At 46.7% G+C, this 13,545-nt stretch overlaps 1 pseudogene; it reads left to right on the forward strand.

Annotated features, from left to right (window-relative positions):
* The first annotated feature begins 2,930 nt into the window (after positions 1 to 2,930).
* LOC147748982 (coiled-coil domain-containing protein 71L-like) lies at positions 2,931 to 3,586 on the forward strand (annotated as a pseudogene).
* Positions 3,587 to 13,545: the final 9,959 nt, after the last annotated feature.

Genomic DNA, 13,545 nt, shown 5'->3' on the forward strand with positions numbered 1-13,545 from the left:
TCACCTGCTACCTCACTGCTTTGAACCAGTGTGCCGCACCAGGGTGATGCGCCTATCACTGTTTAACCTATGTGTTCAAGCTAGCCTGGCTGATAAGTGTGAAAGCCCAAAACCGGCCTCAGGATCCTTGTTTCCGGTCCATTGAGGAACCAGCTTGGCAGTTGAGGCTGGACTGTTCCCATGAGGAACAGGGTAAAGACTGATTTGCATATGGCTGGGTCCAAACTGGGGTGGCGTGGTGAGCAAAAGAGATATGGATTTAACCCTGATCTCTTGACTGAGGTGAATGTTTGATTTACCTAGCATTCCGTCCATCGACATTGATGACATACCCGTTATGTACTCAATGGTGAATGTCGGGATTAAGGAGAAGTCATTGTTTATGACTGATATAGAGCTGCAATGCTCCTCCTTTTGATGAGAAGACAGGAGGAACAGAACAGGCAGCTGGTGACTGTGATTTCAGGGGCAAACATTTAATCGCATCATTTAATATATTACATTTTTTATTCTTCTGCTTTAATTTCAATATTAATTTATTTTTTGAGAAAATCTAGAAAAGGGAACAAACAATTGTGTTCTGAGTAAATGTCTCCGGCACCACACAGCTAGTTTCATTAACTTCAAATGGAATATGTAAATAGATACTTAGAGAATAATCCCCTGAAGTGCTGTTATGAGGTATATGATGGCAAGGCAATCTACCTCCTGAGCATTTACTAGTAATATTTGTAATATTATTTATTTACTTAATTTGTACCGCGCATAGCTGCCCCAGCAACGGGGCGTCCCAGCGCTACTCAGGTATACATAGATTGAAGCAAATCCGAAAAAAGAAGAGTGTTCACTATTACCCCGGGAAAAGCCATGTCTTTATAGCTTTGCGGAACTCTAAATGATTCTGGATTCCTCTGATTACAGAGGGGGAGAGAATTCCACAATTTGTTCGCCAACACCTTAAAAGACCATTCTGCGAACAATTCCAACATAGTGGCCTTTATAGCAATTTATTCACTAACCCTGCTCACTCTCACTTATGTCTTAGGATTCTCAAGTCATTGATTATGCATTGACAGATAGCACAGTTATATTGTCACTCACACACAAGGAAATATTTAAGAGTCTATTATTACCAGCAGTCTGTAGTCCTGGGGTAGTGATGGAAAAAGTGTTGGCTGGTCTTGTGCTCACTTTCCTAAAGTTATTGAAGACTGAGCGTGAAGCATACCAAGTCTGTTTGTGGAGAGGTATGGCATATCTCGAAGTTTGGAGCTATGTATGTTGTTTACATTTGTGTTTTGCACTGTTTTGTAGTGCCACCAGTGACTTTCCACAGGGTTTCGTGGACACTGGCAGATTTGGTGCCCTTAAAATGCAGGCAATGCTTGGGAATAATTGGTTAAATGTTGGAAGCACCTGCTAGACATGAGTAATTCGACTCCACTCCTACTGATCTTTTATAGATACCAGCATCTTGTGAAAAGTTGCCTCTCTGGTACCGAATCCAGGGGCTTCCTGTGTCGAATATTCTTTGTTTTCTGGTTTCTTTCACACAAGGGCCTCTTCATTTGTTGGTGCCTTGACAAATTGTCCTGGGACCTCATGCCTATAGACCGGCAGGGATGGTCATCTAGGCCTCAAGAGTGATGTTGGGTATTAAGAGTCTGAAGGATGCAGCTGGAGAGCAAGGCTCCATGTTTATTCAAGACACGCTCACTCGGGAGCACACTCACCCTGTGTGTTTACCCTAGAGGCTGACCTTATAAAATATTGGAGTTTTGATATAGGCTAGGTCAATAATATTTGCATCTTTGCATGTTCTGGCCCATATTCATTCCACAGCTTCGAATGCATTTCATTTGAAAATCACATTTGGACATGCAACCCAGCTGGGATCAGGGCTTAGTCTCCTCTTTTGAGAAGGTGTTTTTTCCTTACAGTGTAGAGAAGTGGTGTATCAAGGGTGTCATAAGAGCTAATGCAAACAAAAAACATAACCCCCCTTGCACCTAAGGTCTGTATTAAAACATCCATAATTTGGATAGCAAGCCCCTCTCTCACCCAACACCTGTCTATGCTTACAGTCTCTTAGTTTCCATATCCATTCCTTCTCTCCTTCCTTCCTTCCAATTGAGAGCTCCAGGGATAGAGAGGAGGGAGCTCCGCCTCGGCAGGTTCCTACGTAGAGAAGCTTGGCATAAGCACCGGGATAGGGCCCCCAGCGTCGACATTACACCTCCTGCTCTCGTAAGGTGTACATGGTATACGAAGTGCTTTAGAAAACCGTCCGAGCGAGCTGCGTGTCCGCTCTCCATGTGCACAGGGCCGGACTGGGAACCACAACCGCCCCTGGCAAAGTGCTCGCCCCCCCCCCCCCCCCTTCCCCACTCGGGGGGTTGGAGGCGCGACCGAGTTCTTTGCCGGAGCCTGTTTTCGTCCGTTTTTGGTACCGGGCCGATTTTGCAGCTATGCTGCAAAAACGGCCCTGTAACAAAAACGGCCCCCAGGGGCCCAAAACCGGCTCCCACCCATGCGGCGCACCGGGGAATTGCCCGGTGCCCACTATGGCCAGTCCGGCCCTGTATGTGCAGGGTGGGGCAGGCCACCCCCAGCCGCCGTTGTTCAAGGTCCCAATGACCAACGAAGAACTGCTCCCAAAAAAGGTTTGACTGAGTGAAGCAGATTTCAAAGTCTTGTCTAGAGATGAACTAGTACAAAGCACTTTCAGAGTATACTGGCTAACAATTCTATTTCATTTGTGCTTGTAAGGCAGTTTTGCTGTTTGCCAGTCACTTAATTTTTTAGGCTTTTTTTGCTTTGGTTGGAGGTACACCATTTTATTCATGAAGTGGTACTATTTTTATGTACAAAGTTAAAAGGGAAACGCTTACTTTTGGAGAATTTTGAGTTCCTGATTTTTTTGGGGTAGGATGGTTGAGACTGTCACTTCAGACTCGCAGCTGCTCTACGCCCAGCCCGCTTTAGAGAGCGCCTTCGAAATCTTCATGCCACAGTCCAAGGACTTCGTGAGCTCGGACACAGAGCTCTGGAACTTCCTCTGCAGCCTGCGGCACGAGTTCTCGCCGGTCATCCTGCGCCGCAAGGACGTCTACGGCTACTCTTCGTGCCGCGCACTCTTGCCCCTGCACGGACAAGCCACCACCGGCCCTCGCGACTCCAAAACTTGCTCCGCCGGCCCAACCAAGCCCCCCACCAAGAGGAAGCGTGGTTATTGTAAGTGGGCACCAGAAAAAGGCAGCGAGCCGGCCGCGGGGCGGGCAGCACCAGCTGTGGCGACGAGCACGAAACAAGTAGCACCAATAGCAGCGGTAGCTGCAGCAGCAGCCGTAGCAGCCCCCTACCAAGCCCGCTGACCCCCGCTACCTACCTGCACCTGGGCCGCTCCCTGGAGGAGATCTGGGAGGCAGCTACTCCACGCCCGCTGGCCAGCTTCCCCCACATCCGCGTGCTGGACGTGTCGTGCGAGACCAGCCTGGTGGCTGCATGGTGCCAGGCACAGCATATCCTGCGGGTCAGCCTGGAGCCCGTGGTGCACATCTGCTGTTTCCCCGTGGCCAGCCCCTAGTGCTGCGAAAGGGCTGTTTACACACCGGAACCACACTTTACCAACGTTCCTCCGAGCCCTACCTCATGGCCCCGGCATCCAAAGATGCATTCTAGAGTCAGACGAATAGCACAGTGCCCCTGGGGGATTGGCTGGGGTCCCCGCGCCACGTGAGGCCTGCATCCACAATAGAACATCCCGGACCTAGCCCCACCGTCTTGGGGGGAGTGCAGGCTTTCCTTTATGGCCTTGTGTGAAACGGCCTGCCTGAACTGAGTACCCTCTGAAGATTTTTGTATGAAATGGCCAGCCTAAACTGCCATTTATAGACCCGGATTGCCTCCTTGGAGATTGTTTTTGCGCATCTAGCCCACACATGTGACTGCTTAATTTGCCCTATCATTGCATAGTTGGAGATGCTTCAGAGTGACGGTCAAGTGATGTGTCTGGGAACTGACGGCGCAAAATGGCGGAGCGCGAATCGAGCCACTCTTTTGTTGTTTTTTGTCCTCTCCCTCGGTCCGTTGGACTTCATCCTGCCGACCCTCAGTCATTGCTCTTCGACTGGATGGCCTTATCTCTTTATCCCCCCGTAGGTCCCTGTCTCTCCTATAACCTATCTCATCTCCCTCCCTCTCTACCCCCTTGGATTTCTTATTTCTCAGTTCACTCTGTTGATAAGTAACATACAATCATTTTTATCCTAATCATTGTGATAATAGAACCCTGAGTGAATTTACTATTTTGCATAGTTACAACTCTAACCACTAGTATTTGTAGTTGCTCTTTGTACTTGATATCACCATTTTTTTTTGCGTTTGCATTTATCTCCTGAGTGACTCTACAATGTACTCATTTCCTTTTTCTGCTATCCGTATCTCTTCTTTGTGGGACTCTTTAACTCGCTGACTCCCTCCCTTTGTCCTCACCGACTCTTGCCTTTCGTGGATCCTGTCTTTTTCTGGATCGTTAATTTATCCAGGTATTGTATGTGTTCTCTTTCAGTAATTAATGTGATTTTCTTTTGCCGTTTGTTCCCCCTGTTGACCTGCCAGTTCCGACCCTCTTCCTAGCCCCCTGTCCCTTGTTGCCCTTTGACTAAGCACTCCTTCTCCCCTTGTTGGGAAAATATCTAATATTCTTACTCTGGAGTCTCAGTGAATCCTCTAAGAGAGTCCACAGTGTCAAGGTAACCACGCACAGCTGAGGCATAGTATGGCACCCCTTACCAAAGCACTCCTTCTCCCCTTGTTGGGGAAGGATCCAGTAGGTAGACCTTGGAGTCTTAGAGACCCCTCTGAGAGAGTCAACCGCGTAAAGCACCCTCTCCCCCCTCTTTTCATGCTCTCTCTCACCCTCCCCTACCGCTTTCCCCTCTTTCATTCTTTGTCTACTGCCCCTGCTCCTTTCCCCTCCTCCCTTTATCTCTCCCCTAGCCTGATACGCCCCTAGCCCCCTGTCCCTTGTGCCCTTTAACTAAGCACTCCTTCTCCCCTTGTTGGGGAAAGATCCAACTACTTTTACTTTGGAGTCTCAGTGATCCCCCTGAGAGAGTCCACAGCACTAAGGGAGCCACTCACAGTTGAGGCATGTATGGCACCCCTTGCCGAAGCACTCCCTCTCCCCTTTTGGGGAAGGATCCAGTAGGTTGGCATTGGAGTCTCAGAGACCCCTCTGAGAGAGTCCACTGTGTAAAGGGAGCCTCGTGCATCTGAGTTGGGGGAATTATATTACTTCCCCTGGGATCACAGCTTACTGGACTTTGGACGCAGCTTTTACTCGTCTACCGGTTTGTGCCCCCGTCACCCTCTCCCTCTTCTTTCATGTTGTCTCTCACCCTCCCCCTCCTTCATCCGCTGTCTACTTCCCCTGCTCCTACCCCCTTCCCCCTGAATCGCTCCCTCTGCCTACTTTTTTCCTTACGCATATGCCCTTATTGTTTGTCTCGACTGAACATGTAACTATGTAGCTATGCTCTAATAACTGTATAACCTTTGTAACGATGTAACCTGCAACTATGGTCTGATACTTGTGTAAAGTGTTCTGATACACCCCGGGTCTAGCCAGCGCAATATAAAACCTTTCAAATCAAATCAAATCAAATAAAATAAACATTTTTCAATGCTAAAAAATCTCTGTCCCACCATCCCTCTCACTCATCCTTATGTTCTTCCTGCCTTTTTCACTCCCTTTCTACCTCACCTTCGAAGATTATCTTCATTTCTTTCTTTTTACCCTCTACATCTCTGCCTAAACTTACTCTATGCTCATCCCCCCATTTCGTGCTCTTTTTCCATAACGTATTCCAACCTCTTGCTGTCCATCCTATACCTTCCCTAATGTGTGTTTTTCATATTTTTTTCCTCCTTTCAAGTCCTTTCACATTTTTTCCATCTCTCACTCCAATATATTCTCTTTTTCCTTCTTTTTCCGTTCCTATTTGACATCAGTGATGTCATTGGACATATCAGGGGTGATGTAATATGTGAGGCCTGACTCAAATTACAGTTAGCTCTGCTAACTATAACTGGTTAATTTCTGTGTTTTATGTTTAGTTCAAAATGTTATGCTGGCACTGACATTCACCTAACTATTACGTGGCATTGACCTTTGTTCTTTCCAGTGGAAATATATATATATATATATATATATATATATATATATATATATATATATATATATATATATATATATATATATATATATATATATATATATATATATACACACACATACACCATACACAGGTATGGGGCTTTGAAAAAGACTGTTCGGTCGTCACACATGAGGCGATTAAATTCTAGCTTGAGAAGACATACCCTGGAGTGCGAGCCTTTTTTTTGTGCTGTACAAAGAAGTTGTCTTGTATATGTATATATATATATATATATATATATATATATATATATATATATATATATATATATATATATATATATATATATATATATATCACTCCAAAACCTCCTCCATTTGCGAAGAAGCAGAGGCCACACAGGGGAGACAGTGGAAGCTTTTGTAATTGATATGCGGCATTATGCATTTCAGCCTGGCGGCCTTCCTCAGATGCCTAACAATGTTCCGGCGACTGCACCACTCTCTGTTTAAATGTCCTGCTGGCCCCAATTGGTCAGATTTCGCCCTGCCCCCTTCATGAGTTGTATGCTCACCACTTGCAGCTGATGATGACCACGAGTCCCAGAATCCCATTCTCTGGTAAGTGTTGCACGGGGACATTTCCATGTGGTTGGGCGGAATCCAGGCAATTTGCGATGTGCTGACAGTCTATATCCTGTGAATATAATTCAAAAAAAGCTTCCTCCGGTCCCCAAACGTTCCAGCCCCCCAGCAGACAGTTTTCACAGGGCCGGGGAAGATATGACAGTGCAATCCTCCCTCCATGAAGTCACGGACTGCGCTGCAGCTGCCCTTGTGTCATCTGTGCTGTGTGGCGGGATTCGGGTCTTTCCAATTACTTAGACGAAAGAAAAATCATGCCGGAGCATGCACCAGTATGACCCGGGCCAACTTTGAAGAACGGGACCCCTGTAGCGCGTTTCTGGCATCCGCGCGTAACATCACTCCAAAACCTCCTCCATTTGCGAAGAAGCAGAGGCCACACAGGGGAGACAGTGGAAGCTTTTTTAATTGATATGCGGCATTATGCATTTCGGCCTGGCGGCCTTCCTCAGATGCCTAACAATGTTCAGGCGACTGCACCACTCGCTGTTTAAATGTCCTGCTGGCCCCAATCGGTCAGATTTCGCCCTGCCCCCTTCATGAGTTGTATGCTCACCACTCGCCGCTGATGATGGCCACGAGTCCCAGAATCCCATTCTCTGGTAAGTGTTGCACGGGGACATTTCCATGTGGTTGGGCGGAATCCAGGCAATTTGCGATGTGCTGACAGTCTATATCCTGTGAATATAATTCAAAAAAAGTTTTCTCCGGTCCCCAAACGTTCCAGCCCCCCAGCAGACAGTTTTCACAGGGCCGGGTAAGATATGACAGTGCAATCCTCCCTCCATGAAGTCACGGACTGCGCTGCAGCTGCCCTTGTGTCATCTGTGCTGTGTGGCGGGATCCGGGTCTTTCCAATAACTTGGACGAAAGAAAAATCATGCCGGAGCATGCACCAGGATGACCCGGGCCAACTTTGAAGAACGGGACCCCTGTAGTGTGTTTCTGGCATCCGCGCGTAACATCACTCCAAAACCTCCTCCATTTGCGAAGAAGCAGAGGCCACACAGGGGAGACAGTGGAAGCTTTTTTAATTGATATGCGGCATTATGCATTTCGGCCTGGCGGCCTTCCTCAGATGCCTAACAATGTTCAGGCGACTGCACCACTCGCTGTTTAAATGTCCTGCTGGCCCCAATTGGTCAGATTTCGCCCTGCCCCCTTCATGAGTTGTATGCTCACCACTCGCCGCTGATGATGACCACGAGTTCCAGAATCCCATTCTCTGGTAAGTGTTGCACGGGGACATTTCCATGTGGTTGGGCGGAATCCAGGCAATTTGCGATGTGCTGACAGTCTATATCCTGTGAATATAATTCAAAAAAAGCTTCCTCCGGTCCCCAAACGTTCCAGCCCCCCAGCAGACAGTTTTCACAGGGCCGGGTAAGATATGACAGTGCAATCCTCCCTCCATGAAGTCACGGACTGCGCTGCAGCTCCCCATGTGTCATCTGTGCTGTGTGGCGGGATCCGGGTCTTTCCAATAACTTGGACGAAAGAAAAATCATGCCGGAGCATGCACCAGTATGACCCGGGCCAACTTTGAAGAACGGGACCCCTGTAGCGCGTTTCTGGCATCCGCGCGGAACATCACTCCAAAACCTCCTCCATTTGCGAATAAGCAGAGGCCACACAGGGGAGACAGTGGAAGCTTTTTTAATTGATATGCGGCAGTATGCATTTCGACTTGGCGGCCTTCCTCAGATGCCTAACAATGTTCAGGCGACTGCACCACTCGCTGTTTAAATGTCATGCTGGTCCCAATTGGTCAGATTTCGCCCTGCCCCCTTCATGAGTTGTATGCTCACCACTTGCCGCTGATGATGACCACGAGTCCCAGAATCTCATTCACTGGTAAGTGTTGCACGGGTACATTTCCATGTGGTTGGGTGGAATCCAGGCAATTTCCGATGTGCTGACAGTCTATATCCTGTGAATATAATTCAAAAAAAGCTTCCTCCGGTCCCCAAACGTTCCAGCCCCCGAGCAGACAGTTTTCACAGGGCCGGGGAAGATATGACAGTGCAATCCTCCCTCCATGAAGTCACGGACTGCGCTGCAGCTGCCCTTGTGTCATCTGTGCTGTGTGGCGGGATCCGGGTCTTTCCAATAACTTGGACGAAAGAAAAATCATGCCGGAGCATGCACCAGTATGACCCAGGCCAACTTTGAAGAACGGGACCCCTGTAGCGCGTTTCTGGCATCCGCGCGGAACATCACTCCAAAACCTCCTCCATTTGCGAATAAGCAGAGGCCACACAGGGGAGACAGTGGAAGCTTTTTCAATTGATATGCGGCATTATGCATTTCGGCCTGGCGGCCTTCCTCAGATGCCTAACAATGTTCAGGCGACTGCACCACTCGCTGTTTAAATGTCCTGCTGGCCCCAATTGGTCAGATTTCGCCCTGCCCCCTTCATGAGTTGTATGCTCACCACTCGTCGCTGATGATGACCACGAGTCCCAGAATCCCATTCTCTGGTAAGTGTTGCACGGGGACATTTCCATGTGGTTGGGCGGTATCCAGGCAATTTGCGATGTGCTGACAGTCTATATCCTGTGAATATAATTCAAAAAAAGCTTCCTCCGGTCCCCAAACGTTCCAGCCCCCCAGCAGACAGTTTTCACAGGGCCGGGGAAGATATGACAGTGCAATCCTCCCTCCATGAAGTCACGGACTGCGCTGCAGCTGCCCTTGTGTCATCTGTGCTGTGTGGCGGGATCCGGGTCTTTCCAATAACTTGGACGAAAGAAAAATCATGCCGGAGCATGCACCAGTATGACCCGGGCCAACTTTGAAGAACGGGACCCCTGTAGCGCGTTTCTGTCATCCGCACGTAACATCACTCCAAAACCTCCTCCATTTGCGAAGAAGCAGAGGCCACACAGGGGAGACAGTGGAAGCTTTTTTAATTGATATGCGGCATTATGCATTTCGGCCTGGCCTATATATATATACACATATTTTCACAAAACGGAGTTACCTCCAACAGCCGCAGCAGCGCCATCCTGCATGACAGCGTTTTCGGACAGGATCAGTGTAATGGCAGCATGAGTAAGGTTGTGCGGATTGAGAGGACTGAACCACGACCCGCGTGGGTAATTAATGGTTTTATTTCTAGGAGTGAACTCCTGGCAACTCACTGGAGCTTTAATCTGCACTACAGAACCCAGAAGGCCACAAGAGTGGCCGCGCTCACTGGGGCTAGGATCAAGTGATAAAACCTGTGCAAAAAATAGCCGTTTGTTCTTCGTATGCAGTCCAAAGCCCAGGATGAAGTTCGCAGAGCACGTTACGCGGTGGCTGGACTTTGGTTAATAACTGTTGGGAAGGTTTCCTTGAACTGCATACCAGCTGCCATTAAAGATGTAAGCAATACCTACCTGTGTGGGCCCCTTCTGTTGGAGATAACTCTGTTTTGTGGATATATACAGAAATATATTTAAAAAAACTAGGTTAAAGGGAAGTCATTGTTGGGTGAAGACGTTAGTTAAAAGATACCATTTTAAACAAAGAAAAACACTGAAATTCACCTGGTTACAGTTATCTGAAGTAACTGTAACTTCTGCCCTTAAGAATCTGTAATGCACTTCCCCCACAATGCGCCGTATTGTCATCAATTATGTCATATCAGATGTTGCAGTGATTTTATCAACAGTGCCATAGAACATGTCATAAGTGATTAAATAAACAAGGTAATTAGCAATGAATGCCAAATCCCTATCGTTGATGAGCCTAACTGTAACTACAAAGTGACTACCGCCACCGTGAGCTAGATATATATATATTTTACCTACTGGCGGTCGCCAGTAGGTAGTTATAGTTAGGATTATTTTCAATGCAAAATCTCAACATTCTATTGTGAATAACTTTGGCGCCGGTTGAGGAATCTGCCTGAAAATTTCCTCAAATTTGCCTCGCGGCGCCCCGGTCCTTCCCTGCGGGGGAAGCGCCCGGTACGCGCACCGCGGAGCGTACCAGGAAGCGTTCCATGGGAAAAAAGAATGATAGAGTTTTTTAAAAATTTAGCCTTTTTTTATAATTTGGAGGTAGTTCTAAAAAGAACTGTTTTTTCTTCTTTTTGTTGTTTTATATATTTTTTAAGTTTTTTGAACATTTTGTACTTTTTTGGATTTTATTAACTATTTTATATTTTTTTTGTTATTTTTATGGGGAGAAACAAAAAACAGGGAATTGAAAATGGCTCAACTTGAGCAAAAAAAAATCAGGAAAAAATTAGGGTTTTTGGGGCAATTGTGGTTGTCACCAGCAATGAGGATGAGCTTTATGCTCTGGTCACCATAGGAGATGGTCTTACCACAAAAAATACATGTAATTCTGAATTACCCAAACCGTGGTTGTATGTAGTGATTCACCTATACATCCTGTTACACACCAACAGCCATCCAAAAGTTACTCTCACACACACTCACACATGCAAGTAACTATTGAACATCCATTTATTTGCATATACAGCTATACACACACTACCACCTTACTTCTAAGGAAACTTACACATACTTACTCTCTTAAACAATCACTTATAGAAACACATAATTATTTAAACAGGAACTCTTTCAATATCTCACTCTCACATATACTCACTTATATACATCAATACTCACATATACTAGATTAAAACATATGTAGTTACTGATAAAGACACTAGTGAGACAGTCATTCACTCACTAACACACACATATACACACTCATCCACCCATACAGTCTTGCACATATGCTGTCTTCAAAACTCATACAAAGAGAGAGTTAGTCATTCATGCATCTATGTGATAAGTAATACCCCCACGAAACTCTCATGCTCAGATTGTTCTGGCTCCCAATTGAGGTCAAGATCATCAGAAGGGATGCTTGGCAAAGAACTCGATGGACTAACCCTCCTTTTCCTTGGTGGGGATTTGGAAAACAATAGATCTCCTGCATGAGGTGCTGCCTCTTCTTGCTCTGCATCAGGCTCAATTTCCTGAACTGCCCCGACTTCGGGAGGAACAACAACTACTATTGCCGGTGGTGGTTCTTGAACAACTATTGCAGGCGGTGGTTGTGGAAGTTGTTTTTGTTGAACATCTACTATTGCGGGCGGTGGTTGTGAAACAACTACTATTACAGGCGGTGGTTGTGGTTGTTCTTTTCGTTGAGCATCTACTATTGCGGGCGGTGGTTGTTGAACATCCGCTATTGCGGGTGCTGGTTGTTGTTCACCACTTTTCTGCTGTGTTCCCTCTTGCGTGGAATGTGTACTACTTTGAGATTGAGATAAGTTCAGGTCAGGCTCAGTATCACTGCTTTCCACCATTAGGCTGGCTACCTCTTCCCCACTCATCTGCCTGGGCCTGGGGTGGTGGCTTAGGCCCACTGATGCGGAAGTGCTGGCCCCAGCTTGGACCCCGGTCACTGCTGCTGCAGGCGTACTTTTTTTCCCAAAAAAGGTTTTCGGGTCAACACCAGAATTATGTGTCACTTCCTTCTTCTGTTCTTCCTTCTTCTCAGCAACTTTCTTGGTCTTGGAGGACCTGGTACCTGCTTTCTTTGGGCCCATCTTCTTCAGATGTCAGCAGCAGCACTCAGTTGCACAAGTTGCTGAGAATGATGTCCGGTCAGGTTAGTCACTCACACCACACGTGACGTAGTACAGAAGGACGTCCGTCTGGCAGTAGAAGAGGCGATGGATGATGACAGACACCTCCACTTCAGTCTTTTGTGCACCTACAAGCAAAGAAGGCAGAACAACATCAGTCGAATATGGATTTTTTTAAGCTTTAATGACTACTAGAAGTATTAGTACATCCAGTAAGAGTAAGAATAGCAAAGAATTAAAATGCAAATGTAGTGGAAGTGGAACTTGTTTATCCTTAATTTGTGCATCATTTTGGATGGATGCAGCATCAGTGACCTGCAGCAGATAGCAATGGGGATGTGAACAGTAGTAAGCCAACAGGAACAGTGGCAAGACACAGGCCAATTTGTCAAAAACAAAACAGCACACTACTACTACCACCACAGCTCCACATGGGCACTCATCACAGGTACATGGGCAAAGGCCAGAAAAAAATAAACTCAAGCAGGCCTATATCCCTCCCTATATGGCCAGAAAAAGGAGGATGCCTACATCACAGCTTAATGCAAAAGAGAAAATCCCCATGGCTACAAGGTTTGAAAGTTACACAACAACACAAACAACAAAGGCATTTGGAGTTTTCCCCCAAACAGTTAACTACACCCCAAACACCACATTTGAAAATTCAATGCATTGCCACCCATGCCCTAAATGATGTTAAATTCAACAGACAAAATGGAAACCGCTACATCAAGCATCCCCGCTTACTATCTCTGGGACTCTAGGCCTACTGGCAGAAAAAAATCACAAAACTTTGTAGGCCTGCGGCAAAAAAACTAAACCAGGATGGAAGGTCACACAAAATGGCCGCCCCCACATGGCCTGGCCAGTGCCACCCCCAAAAACATGAAAAGAAAGAGAAGACAGACAATACATTCCTATGGCAATAGGACAATGCTTGGCTTGACAAAATGGCCACCAAGCCGCCCCCATGGTCAGGCCACCCACCAACAACAAAGTACATAGAGGACAGAAACAGAAAGTGGTCCACGCTCCAAAAAGTACAAGCAAATGACAACCTGAGGAGCTTCTTTTAGCAAAATGAACAGCATCTACATTTTCGGGAACGTTTTAGGCAACTCGAGAGATATTGCTCGCAAGAATG

This window comes from Lissotriton vulgaris, chromosome 1_1 (assembly GCF_964263255.1).
Source record: "Lissotriton vulgaris chromosome 1_1, aLisVul1.2, whole genome shotgun sequence".
Classification (NCBI taxonomy): domain Eukaryota; kingdom Metazoa; phylum Chordata; class Amphibia; order Caudata; family Salamandridae; genus Lissotriton; species Lissotriton vulgaris.